Consider the following 26,710-nt stretch of genomic DNA (forward strand, 5'->3'; position numbering starts at 1 on the left):
TGTGAACCTGCTTGTGAGTGCAATGTTCACTGGAATCATATTCTTGGGGAATCCTCTTAGAACTTTCCTCAAGATTAAAGAAATGACTAAAGCGTTTCTCTAACTCTGCTTCATGATGTTTGAGTAATCAGTCTCTCAATCTATTATTAACAACACTGTCTAAAAAATACAAATTCCTCCTTTGAAGTTGTATCATGAATTATGTGAACCTACTTGTTATTTCAATGTTCACCTGAATTCATATAATGAAGAAATGGGCTTCCCTGGTGGCTCAGATGGTAAAGAATCTGCCCACAATGTGGGATTCCTGGGTTCGATCCCTGGGTGGGGAAGATCCCCTGGAGAAAGGAATGGCAATCCCCTCCAGTATTCTTGCCTGGGGAATTCCATGGACAGAGGAGCCTGGAGAGCTATAGTCCATGGGGTCAGGAAGAGTCAGACACAACTGAGTGACTAACACTCATACACAATGAAGAAATAACTCCAGTGTAGCTGCTGGGTTGCTGTGTAAACCTCTTGATATGAGAAGCCAAAGTGATGAATGCTGCCTTGCTAACACTCAGCTCTAGCCCTATTTATTATTTTGTTCAAATATCTTATTGGAGTATAGTTGATTTACAGTGTTATGTTAGTTTCAGGTGTACAGCAAAGTGATTCATATATGTGTGTGTATATATATATTATATGTATATGTGTGTGTGTGTGTGTGTGTGTGTGTGTCTGTGCGTGCTAAGTTGTTTCAGTCATGTCTGACTCTTTGCAACCCCATAGACTGTAGCATGCCAGGCTGCTCTGTCCATGGGATTCTCCAAGCAAGAATACTGGAATGGGTTGCCATTTCCTTCTCCAGGGGGTCTCCCAGACCCAGGGATCGAACCCGTGTCTCATGTCTTCTGCATTGGCAGACGGATTCTTTGCCACTACTACCACCTGAGACGTCTATATATATATATATATATATAAACTTGGAAACTGTGTTTTCACGTACTAGTTCTATTAATTTCCTAGAATCATAATAAAGTACCACAGACTACATAGCTTCGTGCATATGTGCTCAATTGCTCAATCATGTCTGACTCTTTTGACCCCATGGGCTGTAGCCCACCATGCTCCTCTGTCCATGGAATATTCCAGGTAAGAATATTGGAGCTGGTTACCATTCCCTTCTCCAGGGGATCTTCCCCAACCGTATGGAACCTGATTCTCCTGCATCTCCTGCATTGGCAGGTGGATTCTTTACCACTGAGCCACCTGGGAAGCCTGCGTAGCTTAAACATCAGAAATGTATCTAGAAATGTATCCTAGATCCTAGGTCAGCAGAGCCATTTCCCTCCCAAAGGTACTAGGACAGGAACTGTTGCAGACCTCTCTCCAGCTCTTGGTACATCCTTGAATGGTGGCAACCTACCTTCAGGCTTCCCAGGGTGTTCTTCCTGTATGCGTCTCTCAAATTTCCCCTTTATAAGGACCAAGTCACTCCCCTGCACACCTCTTTGAAACTCAGAGACTTTACAGACAACAATTCTTCAGTAATGGGGTAAATAGCCAGAGCTCAAATGTGACCTATGCTTTGACCCCGCAGAGCTGTTGCTTCAGGTCAACACAGACCACACAGCCAGCTCTTTAGAACCTTAAGAAGAGAGGGAGGGGCCCTTTCTGTCTTGAATTACTCTGAGGCTGGGACTCCTAGCAGTAAATATTTTTCTGTGAATTTTTGAATCTTGAATGTACACATGGGCAAACCTCAGGTCTCCTTCCTCAGCTTCCTACACAAGAAGAAGTCTTCTTACATCCCCACCCCTCCACCTCACTCCTGCCCACCACCAAACACGTATACACCCATTTGCACAACTTCTTCCAGAAAAGATTGGTGATCAGCAACCCTCCACCTTCGCCACCTCTTGAGTGGTCCCAGGATGAGATAAAACAGTGGTTATTCCTCATCAGGACATGTCCAGAGGCTGATCTTGGGCTCTGGGATAAACAACAGCAGTTGGCCTGCTGGCTATCCGGTTAAGTATCCGTCGTTAGGCAGAACCTAGCCAAAGCTATAGGCTAAATATATGGCAGCCTAAGTCCCAGTCCAAAAGACAGCTTCCCAGATACACAGAGTGGGAGGGAATGGAGTAATATTTACTTTTTGTTTTTGTTTTTTTTAGCAAAGAAATACCATTGAAAAGTAAATAAGGAAATGAATGAACGAATGACCTCTTTGGTTGCCTGGGTTATTATTCCTTGTTTATTTACATTGGCTAGGATATCTTTAAATATTTTTTGACTTCTCATTCATAAACTAACCTTTAGAGGAGTCAGTTTATTTTCTGTTTGCTGAAGCAAGATTTAAGTTCTGAAACTAAGCTTTTTAATGTTAGTATTTATGCTACCTTGCTTTTTGTTCAGATATCTGAAAGGCATGCAGCTTTCCTTAAATACATTAAATTTGCATAACATAAAGTATTCTGATTTTTGCCATCACGAAAGGATTTTTTTCACTGTTGAGTGCTTTGGTCATTTTTATTTTTTCTCTGTTAATATTGAAACTGCCAGAAATTCATGCCCAAGCCTTGCTCACTTGGGATGCAGGCTTATAGATAAGGCTTATAGTAAAAGGTGTCATTTTAAGCCTCTTTCCAAGTGACAATACTAACAAAAAAGAAGTTTTTGTTAATAATAATGTCATTTATTAATGTCTAATAAAATGTCATTTATTAATGACTCAGTATATGTATTATTACTGTATCTATGCTTCCCTGGGTTCCATATATTGTAGATAGTACAAGGATCTGTGTTGAAGGATTTTCATCTTCTGTTCCCTCGAATATAGTCTTCTTGGAAAGGGGATTATTTTCATTAAACCACACCAGTGAAGGGGGATTTTCAGAAGGAATTATTTTCCCAGTGTCATAATCTTTTTGATGCTTAAAAAAAAATCCTTTTTTTTTTCTTCGTCTTATCTTCAGAGTGGTCTCTCTTTGACACCTCTGTGAACCACTCTTTTTGCCTTTTCCATTTTTTTTGCTCTCAGGGAAACAAAATCCCAGAAAACACTCTTTTCTTAATGGACTGTTGCTTTGCATACACTAGGGATTTCAGCTGTTAGATTCTGTGAAAATGAAGCAAGAGACATCAGATGGTGTGATGACTAGAAGTGTTAACATGGTAAATACCAGGAAGGCTGGAAGTGTGAGCTAAAGCAGTCTGAGGTGGGGGGGCAGGTGGAAAAGATGAGACAGCTGGGAGAACCAGCAAGAAGAATGGCCAGAAAACATGAGGGAGCTTAACAAGAGAAGTGCAGCCCAAGGAAAATAAGAATGCAGGAGAAGGAAGCATCGTAAGTTATGTTTTTCCAATATTCACAGTATGCGTGCGTGCTCAGTCGTGTCTGACTTTTTGCGACCACATGGACTGTAACCCGCCAGGCTCTCCTGTCCATGGGATTCTCCAGGCAAGAACACTGGAGTGGGTTGCCATTTCCTTCTCCAGGACTCACAGTATACCTTAGCCCATATAATTACTGTACCATTAAGCATATGTAGTTTTGAGTACTATGTACACATACCATTGAGTACTATGTAGTTTTCTTGGATGACTACAGTGAAAGGCTCAATATTGAAATTTTAATAGAAGAATATGTCTTTGTTTTAAGGTTGATATCTATTATACCGACAGTTTTTTTAAACCCATTATAGAATTCAGCAGGATTAATAACAAATAGCCTGTACTTGTTTAGAGATATATTTGATTCTTTAACCAAAAGAGTATCACATTGCTAACATTTAATATTTGGACAAAGAGAGGGTATGTATAATGATCTTGATTAATAACTGGTTTTGTAAGTCTGTTGAGAGGAAACATTAGTAAATTGCTCTCTTCCTGGAAAAAAGTTTCTGTTATTTGAACCTAGGGCTTCCCCAATGGCTGCCTGCAAAGCAGGAGACACAGGTTCGATACCTGGGTCAGGAAGATCCCCTGGAGAAGGGAATGGCAACCCACTCCAGTATTCTTGCCTGGGAAACCCCGTGGACAAAGGAGCCTGGCAGTCTAGAGTCCATGGAGTTGCAAAGAGTCAGATACGAGTTAGCAGCTAAACAACAGCAGCAATTTGAACCTAATCCTGTTCTAACATGAGGACTCACTTGGATAAAACACTAGAAATATGCATGGCCCAAAACTGGGCAAGTTGGCTAATATAATAACAAATTAAGGAAACAGAATTGGAGAACATCTTGACACTTAACACAGTGACCCAAATCTAAGGCATATATAGCACAGGGATGTCAGGAGCACCTCACTACCACTGCCACCAGTTACATTGCAAAAAGGCAGTAAAGAGAGATGTTTAGTTCCCCTGGGGCAGGGGAGATGATACATGAAGAGGTCCAAGTTGGAAGGAAACAGAGAAGGTAGGAGGAGACATGCTGGGGGCTGAGTCTTTCATTTGTTGACATTCTCTTATTCGAAGGGAACTCTCCAGATGAATTAATACTGCACCCGTGAGAGGAGCACAGGACTCTTACATGGGTCAGTCCAGATACTACACTTTTATTTAGAAAACCTAATCTGTCAAAGCTATGGTTTTTCTAGAAGTCTTGTGCAGATGTGAAAGTTGGGCCATAAAAGAGGCTGAGTGCCAAAGAATTGATGTTTTTGAATTGTTCTCTCTAAAGCAGGAAATACTTAAGATGTTTAAGCCTACCCACAGTGTGTAAGGCATCCATCCATCACGTTCTAAGTCTTGCCCAAGTCGTCTTGCTCAGTGCTGAGTGAGTGTTGGTTGAATTTTGATCTCCCATGCTGAGAATGGTATTGCCTCAATGCTGACCACTGGGATGACCACCACTGCATTCCAAGTAGCCTTCCTTACCATCCAGATGTAAGATCTGGTATCCCAGGCATGACTCCAGTTTCCCAGGAGACTGACTGCTGGACCTTCTAAGTTTAACTCTTTCTCTTCCCATCTGTCTCAGTGTCTGGAACTCATAATCTACTTTGGGTACCATGATCTATCATGATCTTGCCAAGAATTGTGCCTCTTACCCTGCCTCCTTGCCCAGTGGCAAGATTCTGTAGCCATGACTGGACCTCAAGGATGGTAGCGGGCACCTTCCTGATTCACCAGCTTGTTGCTCCTTACTGAGAGCTTGATAGCTGGGCCCTGAGAATTCCCCTCCCACCATCCCTGAAACCCAGATGAGGACGATTTCCTAAATCAGATCAAGGTTACCTTGTCCATCATATGTTGTGTTTGGTTCCTGGGTTGGGTTTTGCAGCTAGATTGGGCCTCTGCCTACTCTGCTTTCGTGAGCAGGCCTGGCCAGGACTCAGCTCCTTTCTCATTGCAGCCTTTGGTCTCTTTGAGTCATGCTAACGGGTGGCTGAATTTATTTTTCTGGACTCCAAAATCTGCAGATGGTGATTGCAGCCATGAAATTAAAAGACGCTTACTCCTGGGAAGGAAAGTTATGACCAACCTAGACAGCATATTAAAAAGCAGAGACATTACTTTGCCAACAAAGGTCCATCTAGTCAAGGCTATGGTTTTTCCAGCAGTCATGTATGGATGTGAGAGTTGGACAGTAAAGAAAGCTGAGCGCCGCAGAATTGATGCTTTTGAACTGTGGTGTTGGAGAAGACTCTTGAGAGTCCCTTGGACTGCAAGAAGATCCAACCAGTCCCTCCTAAAGGAGATCAGTCCTGGGTGTTCATTGGAAGGACTGATGTTGAAGCTGAAACTCCAATACTTTGGCCACCTCATGTGAAGAGTTGACTCATTTGAAAAGACCCTGATGCTGGGAAATATTGAGGGCAGGAGGAGAAGGGGATGACAGAGGATGAGATGGTTGGATGGCATCACCGACTCGATGGACATGAGTTTGGGTGGACTCCAGGAGTTGGTGATGGACAGGGAGGCCTGGCGTGCTGCAGTTCATGGGGTCGCAAAGAGTCGGACACGACTGAGTGACCAAACTGAACTGAACTGAACGGGTGAGAGGGTTAGTCACTCAGTCGTGTCGGACTCTTTGCAATCCCATGGACTGCAACCAGCCAGGGTTTGAGAATCCGTGGGATTCTCTGCACAAGAGTACTAGAGTAGGTTGCCATGCCCTCCTCCAGGGGATCTTCCTGAGCCAGGGATCGAACCCAAGTTCCTGTATTGTCAGCAGATTCTTTACTGCTTGAGCCACCAAGGGAGTTCAGTTCAGTTCAGTTCAGCCACTCAGTCATGTCCCACTCTTTGCGACCCCATGAACCACAGCATGCCAGGCCTCCCTGTCCATCACCAACTCCCGGAGTCTACCCAAACCCCTGTCCATCGAGTTGATGATGCCATCCAACCATCTCTGTCATCCCCTTCTCCTCCTTCCCTCAATCTTCCCCAGCATCAGGGTCTTTTCAAATGAGTCAACTCTGCATCAGGTGGCCAAAGTATTGGAGTTTCAGCTTCAACATCAGTCCTTCCAATGAACACCCAGGACTGATCTCCTTTAGGAGGGACTGGTTGGATCTTCTTGCAGTCCAAGGGACTCTCAAGAGTCTTCTCCAACACCACAGTTCAAAAGCATCAATTCTGCGGCACTCAGCTTTCTTTACTGTCCAACTCTCACATCCATACATGACTGCTGGAAAAACCATAGCCTTGACTAGACAGACCTTTGTTAGCAAAGTAATGTCTCTGCTTTTTAATATGCTGTCTAGGTTGGTCATAACTTTCCTTCCCAGGAGTAAGCGTCTTTTAATTTCATGGCTGCAATCACCATCTGCAGTGATTTTGCAGCCCAGAAAAATAAAGTCAGCCACTGTTTCTACTGTTTCCCCATCTATTTGCCATGAAGTGATGGGACTGGATGCCATGATCTTAGTTTTCTGAATATTGAGCTTTAAGCCAACTTTTTCACTCTCCTCTTTCACTTTCCTCAAGAGGCTCTTTAGTTCTTCTTCCCTTTCTGCCATAAGGGTGGTGTCATCTGCATATCTGAGGTTATTGGTATTTCTCCGAGCAATCTGGATTCCAGCTTGTGCTTCCTCCAGCCCAGCGTTTCTCATGATGTACTCTGCATATAACTTGAGTGAGTCATGCTAAAAATGAAAGTGTTAGTCACTCAGTCGTGTCCGACTCTTTGCGACCCTATGGACTGTATCCCACCAGGCTCCTCTCTCCATGGAATTCTCTAGGCAAAAATCCTGGAGTTGTTAGCCATTCCCTTCTCCAGGGAATGAACCAAGGGAGTGAGTCATGCTAGATGGTACTCAAAACTACACTTTGAAATGGAGACGGGGACACTCAAAGGCAGGGGAACAGGGATCTCTTTAAATATGTGTCTTTAAGTATTTCAGATGTTGCCCTGTGTAACAGTACTGGACTTGTCCTGCATAACCCTAGAAATTAGAACCAGGACTCAAACTAGTCTACAGCCACAAGCCTTCCTTACCCCTAGCTCAAACCTAACAGTGCTTCCCGGAGATAGAAAGGGATTCCTTCTCAAAGCCTTTCTTTTTTTAATATTTTAAAATTTACTTATTTTTTGGCTGTGCTGTGTCTTCATTGCTGTGCGGGGGATTTTCTCTAGTTGCAGCAAGTGGAGGCTACTCTTCATTGCAGTGTGTGGGCTTCTCATTGCGGTGGTTTCTCTTGTTGAGGGGCACGGGATCTAGACTGTATGGGCTCAGTAGTTGGGGTGCAAGGGCTTAGTTGCTCCAGGGCATGTGGGAATCTTCCCGGACTAGGGATCGAACCCGTGTCTCCTGCATTAGCAGATGGATGCTTCACCACTGAGCCACCGGGGAAGCCCCTAGATGCCTTTCATTATGGGAGGGAATCCATGATAAGCTGGAATAGCATGTTGAAGTTTTGTTTATTGGTTTATTTCCATTTTGCTGCTGTTGTTTAATCACTAAGTCGTGTCCAACTCTTTGGGACCTCACGGATTGTAGCCTGCCAGACTCCTTTGTCTATGGGATTTCCTAGGTAAGAATACTAGAGTGGGTTGCCATTTCCTTCACCAGGGGATCTTACTGACCCAGGGATCAAATCCACATCTCCTTAATTGGCGGGCAGATTCTTTACCATTGAGACACCAGGGAAGCCCTTATTTCCACTACAACATGGATAGGATAGTGTTTACTTAGCTGGCATTTGCACATGAGATATATTGCCATGGTAATACGTCCATCATGAGCGACCTACAGTCCTACTCCTTTTTCTGTCTTCAGGGACTGCACGTGAGAGCAGCTTCATTATTGCAATATCCTGGAGTCTGCTCTGATTTTTAAAAATTCACTCAAACAGTGAATAAATATTGAGTGATTATTGTATCTTAGGCACTGTGATTCATTGCTTAGAGCATTTAACTGCTATTTTTAGCTGAGTATTTTTGACATTGCACTCACGAACTAGACGTTACAGACATTGGAGAAAGGGTTCAAGTATCAAGTGAGGTTGGATTTACAGGTCACCTTTAAATTCCTTTTAAATTTGAGAATTATTCATTGAACTCCTTGAGTAAATGTCTCCTTATAAATGAGCTCCTTGAGTCTAGTCTCATATTGACTAGATGTCTGGCCTCTCCAGCATGGATTTGGAGTCAAGTTGCTCAAATCTGTACTACCAGATCCCAGTATTTATCTACCCAGATTGCAAGGAGGTTTGCTAACAGCGTCATCACTGCTGCCCTAGGAGGGGCCATAGGGCATAGTTTTCAAGAAGTGCTCCTCTCCCTAAACTTCCCTTCAGCAGTGGCAGCTGGGCCAGGCCATCTGTCAAGTGTGTAACCAATTCCTCGGGGTCCCAGTGGCCGAGAACTCAAATTCTATTTTAGCTCCTCTAAGAGGCTTTAGCTAGAGTGAGCCTTCAGGTTAGTCGCCAAAATTCAAGTCAGTCCTAATGAGGTTGGTGAGCCTAGAGCCCATTATACAGAGTGAAGTAAGTCAGACAGAGAAAGACAAATACTGTGTATTAACGCATGCATATGTAATCTAGAAAGATGGTACTGATGAACCTATTTGCAAGGGAGCAATGGAGATGCAGACCTAGAGAACAGACTTGTGGACACAGTGGGGAAAAGAGAGGGTGGGACTAGCCGAGAGAAGAGCATGGGAATGTGTACATTACCATATGTAAAATAGATGGCAAGTGGGAATTCGCTGTGTGACACAGGGAGCTCAACCCAATGCTCTGTGACAACCTAGAGGGGTGGGATGGGGTGGGAGATGGGAGGGGGTTCAGGAGGGAGGGAACATGTGTATACCTGTGGCCGATTCGTGTTGATGTATGGTAGAGGCCAACACAATATTGTAAAACAATTATCCTCCAATTTAAAAAAAAAAAAGGAAAAAAAAACCAACATGCATTCCTGGAGTCCATTTGTTGGAGCCTCTTATGAATGACCTCATCCATGTTAAGAACCTGGTTAGAGCCCCCATGAGAACTATCTGTCAGAGAAGCTGGTGGAGAAGCAGTGCTGAGCTTGGCTTCTGCTGATTTAGTGTATGTGGTGGTGGGGCGGGGTGAGGGGCAGTCATAGTTGAGTAGATACTTGGTTTCAGAAGTCCTGAGGTTCCATTTAGCAGAGAAAAGAAATCAGCGTGGAAAAGATAGGATTTCTGTTTGACGAGATCAGTCATCGTTTGCGGTAATTAGCTGCTGTCCACAGTCAGAGATAGTCACAGTCTGAGATGGGACCCGAAGGAAAACTTGGTCCACACAGAATTATATTCAGGTTGTCTCACTGATGTTGAAGCTGAAACTCCAATACTCTGGCCACCTCATGTGAAGAGTTGACTCATTGGAAAAGACCCTAATGCTGGGAAGGATTAGGGGCAGGAGGAGAAGGGGACGACAGAGGATGAGATGGCTGGATGGCATCACCGACTCGATGGACATGGGTTTGGGTAGACTCCGGGAGTTGGTGATGGACAGGGAGGCCTGGCGTGCTGTGATTCATGGGGTCGCATAAGAGTCAGACACGACTGAGCGACTGAACTGAACTGAACTGTCTCAGTCAGACTGTGATAGTTTTCAGTGTAGCTGGGTGATCCTGCTTTAGTGCAACAACTCCAGTGATTCCAGCAAAAGTTATACTTGGGTTTGCCGTGTGCTGTGTTCAGTCGCTTCAGTCATGTCTGACTCTTTGCGTTCCCAGGGACTGTAGCCCCTTAGGCTCCTCTGACCAAGGGATTTTTCAGGCAAGAATAGTGGAGCAGGGTCCCATTTCCTCCTCCAGGGGATCTTCCCGACCCTGGGATCAGACCTACATTTCTTGTATTGGCAGGCGGATTCTTTACTACTGAGCCACCAGGGAAGCCCCATTTGGAGAAATGTCTACTCAAATCCTTTTCCTGTTTTTGGTTGGGTTATTTGTCTTTTCATCACTGAGTTATAAGAGTTCTTTGTATTTTCTAGATAAAAGGTCCCCAACCTCTGGGCCACAGACTAGACCTTCGCTGGTTAGGAACCAAGCCACACAGCAGGAGGTGAGCGATGGGAACAATGAAGTGTCATCTGCTGCTTGCCATCACTCACATTACTGTTTGAACATCCCCCTCCCGCACCCGTGGAAATAACTGTCTTTCATAAAACCTGTCCATGGTGCCAAAAAAGAGGTTGGGGACAGCTGCATTATCAGATATGATTTGCACATATATTTTTTTCATTCTTTGGGTCGTCTTTTCACTTTCTTGATAGTATCCTCTAAAACATAAAAAATGTTTTTAATTTAGATGAAGCTTAAATTATCTATTTTTCTCTAATTACTTGTGCTTTTGGTATTACATCTAAAATACCAGTGCCAAATCTGAGCTCATAAAGCCTTCCCCTTATGTCTTCTTCTAAGAGTTTTGTAGTTTTAGCTGTTAAATTTAGGCATTTGATCCATTTTTAGTTAACTTTTCTATGCAGTCTGAGTTGAGGATCCAACTTCATTCTTTGGCATGGAGCTATCCAGTTGCCCCAGAATCTTTCATTGGAAAGACTGTTCTTTCTGTGTTGAATAGTCTTGGCATCTTTGTCAAAAATCAATTGGCCATAGATATGCAGGTTTATTTCTGGATGCTGAATTCTGTTCCATTGATCTAGATGTCTATCCTATGCCAGTACCACACTGTCTTGATTACCTTGTTTCCCTGGAATGTTTCCAACTGGTCAAATGCATTTTCTGAAAATGCAAAATTATGTACCACTTTTATGTTATTAAATTAGTGGTCAAATAATGTGTTCAGTTTTAAAATCAGACTCCTTACTCCTGTTTAGTAATACAGATAGCATATGCAAGCAAGTTAATTCCCATACATATTAGTAAGATTTGGCTTCTTAAGAAGCATGTTTATTCTTTTCACTTTATTTTTTTAATGTAGCAGTTTGCTTTAGATAATAAATTTTGCTCATATTGCTAATGAACTCAGGAGAGTTCTCTGGGATTGACAGTGACAACATGGGAGAGTGGAGAGGTTTGCAGTTGGAATCTGTATCTAAATATATCTGTATGGCAGGAGCTCAGGAGGAGGGTTTGATTTGAAATCTAATGAAAGATTGAAAGATGGCTCTTTTTTGTCAAGCCCTTCACCCAGTGAAGCCCTGCCCTGTTTGCTTGATTGACAGTGGAAAGACCTGGAGTTGAGTTGGAGAACAACAGCCCTTGACTGTGTGACTTATTCTAATCTTTTTAGACTTTCTTTCTTTCTTTTTTTTTAAGGAAAAAAATAATGTAGCTAAATGGTGGCAAACAAAAGTCAGCCGCTTCTTACTTGGTAGCTATGAGGTAAACAATAGATGTACCTAAAGACAGTATAAATAATCTGCTAATTCTGCTATGGAAAATAGAAACACTCAGTCTAAGCCATCATGTGTGGTTCTAATAAAAGGACATCACTGGATGCAAATCTAGAAGACTCGTGTTGTATTCAGTCTTTTAGATTTTAAATCAGGAATTATACCGTAGTCTGTTAAATAATCAAGCTGTTCTGAATCTTAGTTCGACTTCCAGGATATTCTCCTTGGAGATTCATTTATTCATTCATTTCATCCTTCTCCCCTCCTCCCTCTGTTACTACATTTATCATGGTGTCTTATGTAAAAATAGAGGTTCAGTGTAGGAGATGTTTATTCGAGGGTGGGAAGAGAATTGGAGAGGAAAGTGGGGTGAGGAAAGGCAGGGCACTGGCCATAGAGCAGAGCCATGGATGTGAGATGAACTGAGCTCACCCCTGTGGTCTCCTCCGTTCCTGCACGTCTTCCCCATTTTCACAGTGAACAGGTGAAAGAACACTTGGGATGAGATCTGCATGTCATTCGGCCTGCCCTGTTCATGCTGCACCAAAGATTCCGCTTTTAATAAGACATTTTCACAATTAAATCACAGCTTACCTTACCTCGAAGCATAAATACTCTCTTCAAATAAATCACCTATTTCATCTCAAATTCAGACAACAGTTATTTGAATTTTAATATCACTCCAATAACACATAGATGGCTTTGTTGTAAAAACGGGGACACATCAGGAAAGAGCAAGGAAATTGCTGTGTATTTGATTACACATTGAGTTGGCTGGTATTTTGAGACTGTTTTTTATTCATTTACTACTGTGTGTAGTTTTGCCTCTTCTTTGTAGTTTGCTTTGTTCAAGAAGGAATATAAAGCTCTATGTTTGGATTTTTACAGTGAACTAGACCAGTATCTGTCACAGTCTTTATCCATCTTTTTTTTTTTCCCTAACTTTCTTTCTCTTTGGTTATAGGCCAAGAAGGAAGAGAGAACATTCAACACCACAACATTTCAAAGGGAATATATTTTGCCAGCATTTTGAATACTTATTTGGACAGACATTTCTCCAAGGTAAATATTGCCATTGTACCAGTGATGGAGGCACATCATTAGAATTTGCAGATCGCAGTGGGAGTGCACAAAGGCTTAATTGTTTAGTCTGGTACAAACCTAGAGTGATAGGAGAGAGAGAGGAGAGGAGGCCAGAGGAAAGAAAGCCGTGCTGTTGGGATCTCCTGCAGTCTCTTCTGAATGCGTTACCAGGAGAATGCCGGCAGAGTCTGGGAGCCCATTGAGCTGAACTCAGAATGTGTGGGAGAAAGGGGAAAAAGAGGAAGCTGTATTTTTTTTTCTTCTTTTCAGTGTCTCTCAGATATTCATGAAAGCAGAAGACAGTGTGGTCTGATTGTAAAAATAGCATTTCTTCTTTTAAGAGGGAAGGGTTGGGTAATTCCTTTTAGGGGTTAAAATAAGATTTATGCTATTTCACATCACGAGGTGGGAAAAAACCTGAATCATGGTACTTTTAACCAACTAAGACTTATGAATGTGGAAGATTTTAAAGAAATCCACATTCTTCTTTTATGAAAATACCTGCTAAGTAAATCGTTGACTGCTGATAAATGCCTCATGAATGAATGTTCTTGTTGGGAAGACTATATTCTTAATGCCTCTTTTGGGGGAGGGGAAGGGAAGTTTGTTTGTGTGTACGTGTGTGTGTATGTGAGAGAGAGAGAAATAGAGAGAGTGAATATGAGACAGACACACTAAAGAGAAATCTGTCAGCATCATACAGTATATTTCAGGGAAGTAACTCGAGGCATTTTCTTTGTGAATCATGAGCTTAGTGGGAATAAAGATCTTCACAGAGGTAGCTGAATTTCCTAGTTAGCTCCAGCATTCATGGATTAGCTGCCAATATTTTAACACAAATTGCTGTGTCCTTTCTCTGAAGTTCCCCTGTTGCTGCTGAGTCTGTAGCTAAAAGCTGTTTTGGCCAAGCCCTGAGATTATAGCTGATGAACTGCCTCCTTCCTTCGAGAAAGATGTTCATGGGCACGCACACACAGAAATGCAAAAATCTACGATCCAATTTAAGAGAAAATAAACTTGTCAACTTTCTCTGTTTAGCAGTTGATAGAGAGTTGACATTACTTCGTCCCGAGCTGGCTAGAATGCCGTTCTGGATTGACAGGGTGAGAAGAATGCCTTCCTCCCCAGCCCTCATTCTGCCTGTTCTCTTCTGAAGGGGCTGGATCGAGGAAGTGGAGGCTGTACATTAGAGGAGAATTGTGTGATACTATTCATTCTCTGATCTGACAGAGAAGACATTGTTTATTCACTGTAATAGGGTTGCCAGGAATCTGTGCTGTGCATACAGAATGGAACAGTGCGGAGCAGTGGGAAATCTCAAAATCCTGCGCGGTATATCAGCATAGAGCTTTTAAAAATATATATATATTCTAATAGCCTCCATGACTGTAGATGCAAGTCATAACATGGGGAGATAGTTTTCCTTGAAGTGACCGCTTTCTTCACATTGCATTTTGTATTTCTCACATGCAAGAAGTCATTAAGATAGCAGCCTGCCTTTCTAGATACTGTAGTAACAGAAATTAAAATCATGAAAGGTGAGAATTACTTTCTAAACACACTAGACCTGCTTTGAGATTGCTCCCTCATATTAGCATTCAGATGTCGGAATCAATGGGAAATAACCCATATGTGTCCTGGGATGACTCACAGAAACAAGTGAGGGCTGCCTGAGATAAGAGAAAAAAAGACAAATTCAAAGATGTGCCTTGAGGTAAGACGTGCCCTGCCAGAGACAGTGTGAGAGGGCGCCATGCTCAGAACGCTCCAAAACTTTAAAGGCAACAACTGTAAAAGCCAAGGTTCAAAGCAGTGCGCCAACACTGCATTGGAAACCAAACTGGCGGAAATGTAAACCCAGACCGGGGCTTGGGGTTTGTGCTTCTTACAGGCTCTGCCTTCACCCCGCTCCCCCGCCTCCCTGAGCACAGCCCCAGGTGTCTGGGGACTCAGGGTGTGTATGTGTGTGCATGTGTGTTTCTTACCAGAGCAGAGGTGTTGCCAGGCTGCAGGCTGTGTGTTCACAAACACTCAGCGTGAGAGCTGGTCCAGGGTAGCCCTGAGAGCAGGTGTGCATGGCCACTCCCAGCCATATTCATGGCCCCCTGTTCTTATGCTCAGAGAGAGATCTGTCATATTCCCCAGTCTCGGCTGGTATCTGTAAGAAGAACTCCCTGCATCTTTTTAGATAAGAACTGTGTGTATGTGTGTGTGCATGTTCAGTTGTGTCTGACTCTTTGAGACTCCATGGACTATAGCCCACCAGGCTCCTCTGTCCATGGGATTTTCCAGGCAAGAAATACTGGAATGGGTTGCCATTTCCTTCATGATATAAATTATGACATTTCTAAAATTATAGTTATGATGACCTCAGTATACAATCAGCTATTAGATGACTGTCATCTAATGACTATTAAATGACACACCCATCTCAGTGTTTTATGCAACTTATAAAAGCTTAGTCTTACACACCTCATGGAGCTCTTTTACTCTGCCACTTGGGGGACATCATTCATGTACATTATCTACTTTGGTTTTTTTCTAAAGAAATATACATTCCCTTAAAACATATTTGACAATCTTTATAAAGATGAATTCATTAACCGTTTAAAAATACATAAAATGTATTTATATGATGCTGTTTTCAAGGAAATGCCAGAGACATCAAGAGAAATTAATCAAGGTGTTACTAAACCATTTCCCTCCATTGCATCAAGGGTACTTTTATTTTGTCTGTTTTAAAAGTAGTTTTTATTTTATTATTCCCTGTTTGTTTATTTTTTGGTTGCCCTGGTCTTCATGGCTGCTCTCGGGCCTTCTCTGGTTGCAGCAAGTGGGGACTCCTCTTCATTGTGGTGTGCAGGCTTCTGATTGAGGTGACTTCTCTTATTGTAGAGCACAGGTCAGTAGTTGTGAGCACGGGCTCGGCTGTCCCAGGTCATGTGGGATCTTCCCAGGCTAGAGATCAAACCCGTGTGTCCTGCATTGGCAGGTGGATTCCTATCCAGTGGACCCCCAGGGAAGTCCTGTTTTATTATTTTTAACAACTGAGTTAAGGACTCTGAAGGGAAGTAAGGCAGAGATAGGACTATTTCCTACTGCTCCCACAGGGGCTCCTGGGAGGCACTGCTAGCTGGGAGGGCTGGGCAAGCCCTGAAAGATGCAAAAGATGCAGTTTGTAGGGCAGTTGCTGGCTCACCTGTGATTCTGGCAGTCCTGCCTCTCATTCTGCCTCCTTGTTCCTTTTCTGCTGGAATCCCTGGTAACAGTACATGAGGCCTGATCATAAGCGTGTGTGAGTGACAGCTAGGCTTCCATCACAGGTGACCCCAGCCCACCAGGAAGGCGGTGTCTGCACCTCCAGAAGAGCACCACCCAGCCTGGCCTCGTCTGTATCCTTGTAGGGAGTCAGGCCTGGCGTCTCACAACAAGGCGCACAGGAATCTTGTTCTCACCAATGTTGTTTGCCACCTTTGTCTATTACAAAAGGAGACATATACCAATAGAAGGAAGCTGAAGTAAACACTCAATGATTCTATTTAACAAGCACTATATTGTATGTACAGTGAGGCAGGTACGGGTCTTATAGCTCTTTGCAAATAGTAAATCGTTTAATCTACCCAACTCCTCTACTACTACTATTAGGATGATTCCCATGTTACTGAAGAGGAAACTGAAGCTCAGAGAGGGTGAGTAACTTCAAGGTCCCACAGGCAGTGAGGGCCGGCAGCACTGGTGGGAGGGCCACCTGCAGTGGTATCTAGGCCTTAGGGCTCCATGCACGCAGAATTCAAAGCGGGTGTGATTAATGCTGCACAGTAAACCCAGGCTTCCAGGCCCCGCGTCCCGAGGCTGTCGGATGAGCTGTCCTGCACAGCATCACCCAGCAGCACTGGGAGAAAGACCAGACGTGGTTGCCGTCCTTCTTCTGCACTTCTTCATCGCGTGGATCCTGTACCTTGACAGATGGTGGCTCTTACACATCTCCTGGGTGGCTGATTAGGGAGATAAGAAGCATACGAGGCATTGATGTGACTTTATAAGCCGTAGTCATCTGGTCAAAATTCTTATATGCTTTTCAGTGTTGGCCACGTTTTATTTTCAACTGGATAATGGTTACATGGGTGTTTGTTGAATTCTGGTGGTGGTGGTGGTTTAGTCGTTAAGTCGTTTCTGACTTTTATGACCCCATGGACTGTAGCCCACCAGGCTCCTCTGTCCATGGAGTTTCCCAGGCAAGGATACTGGAGTGGGTTGCCGTATCCTTCTGCAGGAGATCTTTCCGACCCAGAGATCGAACCTGCATCTCTTGCATTGCAGGTGGTCTCCTGCATTGCAGGTGGATTCTTTACCCACTGAGCCACCTGGGAAGCCCGTTTGTTGAATTATACTTCTTGTAAATCTTAAATATCTTAGTGTACGTGGTAAGTTTTATGTTAGCCTATTAGGATATCTGTCTGGTATAAAGTTCAATGTTAAAAAAAGAAAAAGTAGTGACAATCACATGCAATTTGGCTTATTAGTTATTAGGAACAAACATTATTCATATCCTTTTATATATCCTCACACTCTTCCAGGTAAACTGATGACACAGACAAATAAAAATATGTATTAATTGCACAGAAATGCTTACAAACTGCCACCTAAGACATTTTGTCTTATCTCATAGTTTTATAAGTAAACACAAAAATTATCATAGCTTGATTGTTTTTGTTCAAAATGTAAGATACCCAGATATATGTGAATGAAAACAATTATCTTCTAGTTTGATATAAGAATATATTATAGTTTTAAATTCATATATTTGGTTCCAAATCAGTTATACACCAGTATGTTTTTCAAAAATTTATCTTCAAGTCATGTATTTTGTTAGATACTGAATGTGAAGTTAATTAAATAGCACATCACTTATTAAATAGGAAAAATAAAAGTAGGATTTTTAAAGTTTGTATTTAAATGAATATGACATATAGTTTTGAATAATAACTTACCTAAAATTGAGTAATTTTACTTAAGTCACGCCTTTCTTGTGTACCGTAAAATGTTTAAATAATTAAGATATCTCCCAGAGAGCTTTGCTGAAGTGTCACTGTACAAGTCAAAACAGGTGAAAAAGCCTTTAATAAAGCCAGGAAAAGAGTTTGCAATAATTATTTGTATTCAGTTTAAAGAGAATCTAGCCATCCTCCAGTAAATGACTGGTAATTGGATAATATGAGGTCTAGTGAGATGCAGAAGGAAGATTAAAGTCCAGTGGTACAGTCAGTTGATTAGAAGAAAATGTGAATCCACTTTTGGCCTGCCTTACTCCACCCACATCAAATGAACATCTCCTATAGCTTCTTGTCCCAGCTCTCAGTAAAAATCAGCAGTTACCTCTTCAACCTAACCTCAAGTGTGCTACACAAATCCCTATACTATTTATGTTCTCTTTACTTATTGTAAGATATATAGAGAGACATACACTATCTTGAAATACCCATCATAAATCAGTGGCACTTTCCTGATTTATTATTTTCTTTGCAACAAAGGATGCTTTCTTCCCAAGAGTCCTATTTTTCTTAATCAAGTCAAATTTCTTAGAGTTTAATTTGCTTGTATTCTTGGACATCAGGGCTTCATTTGTACCATCTTGTTTAGTGAACTTATTAGTTTTCATGTTATGACTTCATTATTCACTTATTTTATTACAGTTAATACATTTTACATCTATTACATCCAAATGAAGCTAACGAATTTCAAAATGATTTAAGTCAGCATTATTATTTTCTAATAATATTCATGTCGCTTGGCTATTCTAATTGTTAATTTAAAAATCCAGTTCTCATGGGAGTAACTACTCTTTAATAAAACCTCTTAAAATTCTGAAGAAAGATTTCAATGGATATGATCTAAGGAAAAAAGAAATACACATAAATGAAGTATCTTTGTCTTTTTATCAATGTATGCTACACCGTTTCTCTGTGAATTGTTACTAGCTTTCATTTTCAAACTTTGGAAGGATGAGTCATTTGTAGTAGGAAGTTGATGCTAAAGATCTATGTTTGGCAACTCGAAGAACATTTTTAGCATTTGGATTTCCCTATTTATAGTACAGCGTCAGGCAGAGTGAATGTTTGGCATTTCTATAAGGGATGCAAACTCTTTAACATGCTCTGTTGTGATCTAACAATTCATTTCAGGGTAAGATGACTCAGTCTTGTTTGGAAAATGTTTTATACAAATATTGGCAAGAAGATTGTGACTGCATTTCTATGGATTTTACAAATGCAGACTTCCCTAAAGTATAGTATATTTCACAATATTCCTTTCTTCTGCATTAGTATAATTCTATATAAACTGTCTTTTATTACTCTGAACTCTCACACTCCCCTGCCCCATTCCTTACTTTTTAGATTCTGTTAATCCATGTTGAAGTCAGAGATCATGTTTCTAGGTCCCTCCAAGTGTCAAAAAATTTTTAACCTAAACTTCCTCTTAACTGCAGTATTTTTCTCATAGTTAAAACTCCAGATTACTTCATTAACATATACCCTTGTCTTTTAGAGTAAGGCATTTGAGAACAGTAATTTGTAGGATTTTGCCCTTAATTGGCTAAAGAGGAGAGATATTCTATCCACCCACCCCCCCCACGCGCACACACACACACACACACACACACATATCCCAACACACAGTTGAACTAATGAAAAATAGAAGAAGCTAAATGTAATGTGGGATCCTGGACTGGATCCTGTTCAGTTCAGTTCAGATCAGTCACTCAGTCATGTCCAGCTCTTTGTGACCCCATGGACTGCGGCACACCAGGCCTCCCTGTCCATCACCAGCTCCCAGAGTTTACTGACTCACGTCCACTGAGTCGGTGCTGCCATCCAACCATCTCATCCTCTGTTGTCCCCTTCTCCTCCTGCCTTCAATCTTTCCCAGCATCAAGGTCTTCTCAAATAAGTCAGCTCTTTGCATGAGGTGGCCAAAATATTGGAGTTTCAGCTTCAACATCAGTCATTCCAATAAATATTCAGCCCTGATTTCCTTTAGGATGGACTGGTTGGATCTCCTTGCAGTCCAAGAGACTCTCAAGAGCCTTCTCCAACACCACAGTTCAAAAGCATCAATTCTTCGGTGCTCAGCTTTCTTTATAGTCCAGCTCTCACATCCATACATGACTGCTGGAAAAACCATAGCCTTGACTAGATGGACCTTTGTTGGCAAAGTAATATGTCTGCTTTTTAATATGCTGTCTAGGCTGGTCATAACTTTCCTTCCAAGGAGTAAGCATCTTTTAATTTCATGGCTGCAGTCACCATCTGCAGTGATTTTGGAGCCAAAAAAATAAAGTCAGCCACTGTTTCCACTGTTTCCCCATCTATCTGCCATGAAGTGATGGGACCAGATGCCATGATCTTAGTTTTCTGAATGTTGAACTTTAAGCCAACGTTTCACTCTTCTCTTTCACTTTCATCAAGAGGCTCTTTAGTTCTTCTTCGCTTTCTGCCATAAGGGTGGTGTCATCTGCATATCTGACGTTATTGATATTTCTCCTGGCGATCTTGATTCCAGCTTGTGCTTCCTCCAGCCCAGCGTTTCTCATGATGTTCTCTGCATATAAGTTAAATAAGCAGGGTGACAATATACAGCCTTGATGTACTCCTTTTCCTATCTGAAACCAGTCTGTTTTTCCATGTCCAGTTCTAACTGTTGCTTCCTGACCTGCATACATATTTCTCAAGAGGCAGGTCAGGTGGTCTGGTATTCCCATCTCTTGAAGAATTTTCAAAAGTTTTTTTTCAAGAGTTTGTGGTGTTCCACACAGTCAAAGGCTTTGGCATAGTCAATAAAGCAGAAATAGTTGTTTTTCTGGAACTGTCTTGCTTTTTCGATAATCCATTGGATCCTGAAACAAACTCAAAAAAGGGACATTAGGTAAAAAACTAAGGAAATCTGAACTAAGTATTGTTGTTGTTTAGCTAAGTCATATCTGACTCATTTGTGACCCGATGGACTGTAGCCTACCAGACTCCTCTGCCCATGGGATTTCTCAGGCAAGAATACTGGAGTGGGTTGCCATTTCCTTCTCCAGGGGATCTTTCCGAGAATTAAATATGGACTTTAGTTAATAATAGTGTACCAACATTGGTTTATTAATTATAACACATGTACCATGTTAGTGTAAGAAGTTAATAATAGAATAGAAAAAGTACAGTAAGTATATTTATACCTAATGTAGTAAATAGCTAGAGATGACCCCAGCCTTTTTGTCATAAGAGGAAATGTGATAGAAAGTGATAACTAATTCTCCTGTTGCCCAGGTCCTCTAGCGACACAGCCACCTGTTAACAGAGGTCAATCCAAGCCAGCCACGGTGACCATGGGGCTGTTGTCTTCCCTGTGCCTGTCTCCGGAGACATGAGAGGTTGGAAGCTCAGACTTCCTGGGCTTGAGTTCCAGCCATTGGGTATTGGGGGCTTTGCTTGACTTGTTAATCTCTCTGGACCTCATTTTCCATTTCTGGGAAATCAGAGTCAAGCCGGATTTTCTCTCCTGAAAACCATGGCTTAGAAAAATTATGACTCTCTAAATATGTGCTGGGGGTTTATTTGTAATTACAACTATGGAATTTATTGAGGGTAAAATTTTGGTACTGAAGCAGTTTGCACACACTGTATAGTTTATAGCGTAAGTTATTATTTATCATTTTCTAGCACTTCCGTGCCCTGCACCCCACCCTCAAAAAAGTCCTAAAAATAATGCTGTTGCCCTGTGAGAGCCACTTAGACATTAAGAAGATAAGACCACAGTTTTTTGAAATACCACATTGAATCTGAACTCAAAATCATATTAAACATTAAATTATACCTTAATTTGTGATAAATTGTTATTCATATAAGGTACATTTTCAAACAAAGATTTTAGGTTAATGTGCTTGCTTCCCAGGTGGCTCTAGTGGTAAAGAATCTGCCTGCCAATGCAGGAGACATAGGAGATACGGGTTTGATCCCTTGGGTCAGGAAGATCTGCTGGAGGAAGAGACAGCAACCCACTCCAGTATTCTTGCCTGGAGAATCCCATGGACAGAGGAGGCTCGCGGGCTGCAGTCCCTGGGGTTGAAAAGAGTTGGACATGTCTGAGCTACTGAGCATGCATGCATGTTTCAATGTAATTTAGTTTGAATTTTTTATTTAATATAATTTATAGTGTTATGTGGTGCTTTAATTTAGGGCAATAAAATTTTGAATACCAAATTATGCTTAAGGCCTTGGAGACATTTAAGACCATGCCAAGTGTTCATATTATGCTTGTTGAGTTCATCATCCGGAAGTTACTCATCCGATAATTATTCCTTAATTCCTTTTGAGTCAGTCATTGTCCATTATAAGAAATTATTATTTTCTAGCTATGGGTCTCAGTGCTGTGTTTTGATTAGAGGCATATAGAAAAGAAAGTTTACTTAGGTCTTCCTTGAAAGTTAAATCCAGAGATTTCCCTAGTGGTCCTGTGGTTAAGAATCTTCCTGCCAATGTAGGGGACACTGGTTCAATCCCTGATCTAGAAAGATTCCACATGCCACAGGGCAGCTGAACCCATGCACCACAACGACTGAGCCCTTGTGCTCTAGAGACCATGCTGCACAACAGGAGAAGCCTCTGCAATGAGAAGCCCGAGGACTGCGACTAGAAAAAACCTGGGTGCATCAACGAAGACCCAGTACAGCCATAAAGAAATAAAAATTCAGATGGGGGATACATGTATACCTGTGGCTGATGCATGTTGATGTATGGCAAAAACCATCACAATATTGTAATCTCCAATTAAAATAAATTATTTTTTAAAAAATCCGATAATAACCACTTGACCAGTAGAAGCACTCTGGGGAGGGATTGAATAGTGGTTCTCAACTTTGACTAATTCAGTAAAGTCAATCCAGGACTTTTAAAAGTCCCTGTGTGCAGAATGTACCTCAAACTAATTAAACCTATTGTCTAGAGGCATTTTTAAAAATTTCCCAAGTGTTTTCACTGTGCAACCGAAGTGAAGAACCATTAGCCTTAAGGGAGTGGGGAATGCCTCTTGTGATGATCTTTCTATCGCATAATTCTCCCACTCTTTGAAACTGGGTGACTTGAGTAGCTCTGATCATTTTAAAAGTGTCTACTTTAAAAGAGAAAGAAGCTTGCCAATATTCAGGGGGAGAAATGAATGTCCCTTGCCCTAGATCTCCACCTCACAGACACCAGGAGAGTTTGTCCTGATTTTGAAAGGTTTCAGGAAAAAAAGTCTCCTGCGTGCCTCAGTACTACAGTGTTTGCTTTGGCTTCTGCTTTGTTTGGCATTTCAGTTCACATCAGGATCGATGAGAGCTAACATTTATTGAGCACCCCTGGTAAGTATCAAGCCCTGTAAATATGGCTCTGTCTCACAACCAAGGGAGGTAGGAGTTAAAAATAGACTTCTGTTTTGTTAGAAAAATCTTATCTCAGTGTAATTGAATATTTAATCATTTATTCGTTAATTGATTAAACTTTTATCAAATACATGTGCTATTCTAAAAATAAGATTAAAAATGCTAGAAAAGTACAAAGGGATCTGTACCTATCATCTTTTTTCTTCATAACAAATTTAGTGGCTTAATATGACCATTTATTTAGCTTTTGATTCTGCAATTGGCAATTTAGGCTAGACTCATCAGCTGAGCAGTTCCTCTGGTCTCAGCTAGCCACCACATACAGCAGCGTTCACTGTGGTTTGGCTTTGCCGATCTTTGCTGGGTCCTCTCATGTCTAGGGGCCTCAGTGGGACAACCTAGCTGATGGAGTGCTGGTCAGTATGGTTTCTCATCCTTCAGCAGGGCTAGCCTAGCCTTGTTCACATGATGCAGTTAGGGTCACCTATAAAATGAATGCAAGTAAGCAAGGCCTCTTAGGCTTCATCTCAGAACTGGCACCCTATCACGGCTGCCACATTTCTTGCGCAAAGTTAGTCACAAGTCCAGTCTAGATTCAAGGGGTAGGGAAGTAGATTTTATCTCCTAATGGATAGTACTGAAAAGTCATCTTACAAAGGGTGGGGATAAAGGAAGGAGTGAGTAATGGTGGTTATTTTTGCAATCAACCACAGGTGGGAAACTCTAATTCTGTCTTGGGACACAAGGAAGGTTTCTGAGAGGTGGTTAAATTTGATCTGGTTTAAAAGGTGAAAAATAAATTTAAAATATATTTGAGATGAAAGCACTAGAATGGACAAAACTATCACATTGCAGTTTCCTTAGTGAAAAACAAAACGGAGATTGTAAGTTTCCTAAATGTAGGAAATATATCTAGCCCAACACAGAGCATGTAGGAGGCACTTAACGTAGACTTTTTCATGTCAATGTATGGCAAAAACTATTACAATATTGTAAAGTAATTAGCCCCCAACTAAAATAAATAAATTTATAGAAAAAAAAAAAAAAAAGAGTCAGCACAATGGAACTAAATGGGCCCATGCTGCTGCTGCTGCTGCTAAGTCGCTTCAGTCATGTCTGACTCTGTTCGACCCCATAGACAGCAGCCCACCAGGCTCCACCGTCCCTGGGATTCTCCAGGCAAGAACACTGGAGTGGGGTGCCATTTCCTTCTCCAGTGCAGGAAAGTGAAAAGTGAAAGTGAACTCGCTCAGTCGTGTCCGACTCTTCGAGACCTCTTGGACTGCAGCTCACCAGGCTCCTCTGTCCATGGGATTTTCCAGGCAAGAGTACTGGAGTGGGGTGCCATTGCCTTCTCCGATTGGTCTGGACTTATTCACAGGGAGGATCAGCAAAGTTCCTAGAGTGAGAGCCGAAACATGCAAAGCTGTAGTCTTGGTTCAGAACTGATACTCTGGCTTGTGCTGCATTCCATGAGACAAAGGCCAGCCCAAACCTAACCCAAAGGCTTGCCAGAATTAAGGGTTTAGAAATATACATTTTTCATCACTGGAAGGAGCTACAAAGTCACAGTGCAAGCAATGAGGATACTAGGAGGGGTAGACTGTGGCCACTGATACAATCTCCTACACCTACCTGTAGCTCACAACAGTCCTATGAAGAATAAATGAAATGTAACAATCTTTCTAGGTAAATAATTGTTGTCCAACTCTTGTGAACCCATGGACTGTAGCACTCCAGGCTCCCCTGTCCTTCACTAACTCCCAGAGTTTGCTCAGATTCATGTCCACTGAGTCAGTGATGCTATCTCATCCTCTGCTGCCCCCTTCTCCTTTTGCTTTCAGTCTTTCCCAGCATCAGGGTCTTTTCCAATGACTCAGCTCTTCACATTAGGTGGCCAAAGTTTTGGAGATTCAGCTTCAGCCTCAGTCCTTCCAATGGATATTCAGGTTTGAATTTCCTTTGCGATTGACTGGTTTGAGCTCCTTGTAGTCCAAGGGACTCTCAAAGAGTCTTCTCAGCACCACAATTTGAAAGCATCGATTCTTTGGCTGTCTAGGTGAGGCTCCAAGTTAAAACGAATCTGGCAAGCAGTGGATGTTGAATAAGTAGAAGCTATTAATTTTTCCTTACATATATTAAAAATCAGATTTTTCAGGCAAGTTCTTTAATTGCCTACTTGTAAAGAGTATCGGATGAGCCTCCAAATGGTATTCGCAAAGCTTAAATGTTATGTATTTTTTTCTCTGTTGCAGAAAGATAATATAAGTAGGGGAAAGCACATTGTCTACGAGGGCATGTGTACCTTGGCACAGAATTCAGGTGTCGTCACCTGATGAAGCGAACAAAGCCTGGCAGCTGAAGCAAGACAAAGTCACAGCTGTTCAGGAGAAAGACATATTTAATCGATGTGAAGGGTCAACTCAGGAAAAGAATCAGAGACAGTAAAGTGTGATATTTCAACTCCAAAAATATTAAAAATATTAAAGGCCTTTGTAATGGGTCAGAACTCATTTTTAAACCTATGCAAAGAAAGCAAAACCTTAATAAATCTTTATTGATTTCTTTCACTGTAGTGTTATAACTATTTTCACCAAACCAGCCAAGCCCCATGTAATTCCAGATTGATCCACAAATTGCTCTTGGATCCCACAAATTGGACTGAATGGAGATTTATTTATCTGGCAGCTAGAATATACATAATCAGTTATATGAACTGAGTCAAAAAAAAAAAAAACTATCTCCTTTGAAATAAATAGAGCATCAAAGTTTATTCAGGAATGTACAGTATAGAAATAGGGCAAATGTTCACTGAGGATGGTGTCTGCTTTTTATAACTGTGGAATTTGAAGCTCTTTAAGGTAAAGAATCTGCCTGCTAATGCAGGAGATGCAAGTTTGATTCCTGGGTCAGGAAGATCCCCTGGAGAAGAAAATGGCAGCCTACTTCCATATTCTTGCCTGGAGAATCCCATGGACAGAGGAGCCTGGCAGGCTATAGTCCATGGAACAGCAAGAGAGTTGGACACGACTTAGCAACTCAACAGCAACAGCAGCAACAACAAAGATACATCACATGATCATTGGGCCCTGCAGCCTGAGCCCAGCTTGCATCACCCAGCCCCTCACTCTCCAGGAGCCCCAAGATCTTCAAAAAGCCGTCTATCTGCTTACACTTAGCTTTCAAGCACTGAGTTTCCACTCTATTGCAGTTCCTTTTATGATTTTAGGAAGTCCTGATGGTGGAGTGATTGAGACCCGTGGCTCTCATCCTCATCTCTCTCATTTTCTCTCTGAGTGATGGGGAGTCAACGGTGGGGATGGGGATGATGGGAAACTCTATAAGCCTCAGTTCCTACTCCATCAACCATGATCCTACGAAGACACTTATGTTTCCATGGTGATTCTGTCACATTCGTAGTCTCAAATATTGAATCCCAGAAATGCAGGTTAAAGGAAAGT

The 26,710-nt window shown here is 41.8% G+C and overlaps 1 protein-coding gene across 5 annotated transcripts in view; it reads left to right on the plus strand.

Moving 5' to 3' along the window:
• The window catches only part of PAG1 (phosphoprotein membrane anchor with glycosphingolipid microdomains 1), a 167,600-nt gene that overhangs the window by 80,131 nt on the left and 60,759 nt on the right, over positions 1-26,710 (plus strand). For 3 of the 5 annotated variants that reach the window (XR_014055689.1, XM_081496685.1, XM_081496687.1), the window contains one exon: positions 12,729-12,826. The gene's annotated coding sequence lies outside the window, so the exon portion shown is untranslated. Of the gene's footprint in view, positions 1-10,399; positions 10,471-12,728; positions 12,827-26,710 lie in introns of all 5 variants that reach the window. The other 2 variants (XR_014055688.1, XM_081496686.1) reach the window with 1 other exon arrangement.

Source organism: Giraffa tippelskirchi, chromosome 6 (genome assembly GCF_054371585.1).
Source record: "Giraffa tippelskirchi isolate mGirTip1 chromosome 6, T2T-mGirTip1v1.2.pri, whole genome shotgun sequence".
NCBI lineage: Eukaryota > Metazoa > Chordata > Mammalia > Artiodactyla > Giraffidae > Giraffa > Giraffa tippelskirchi.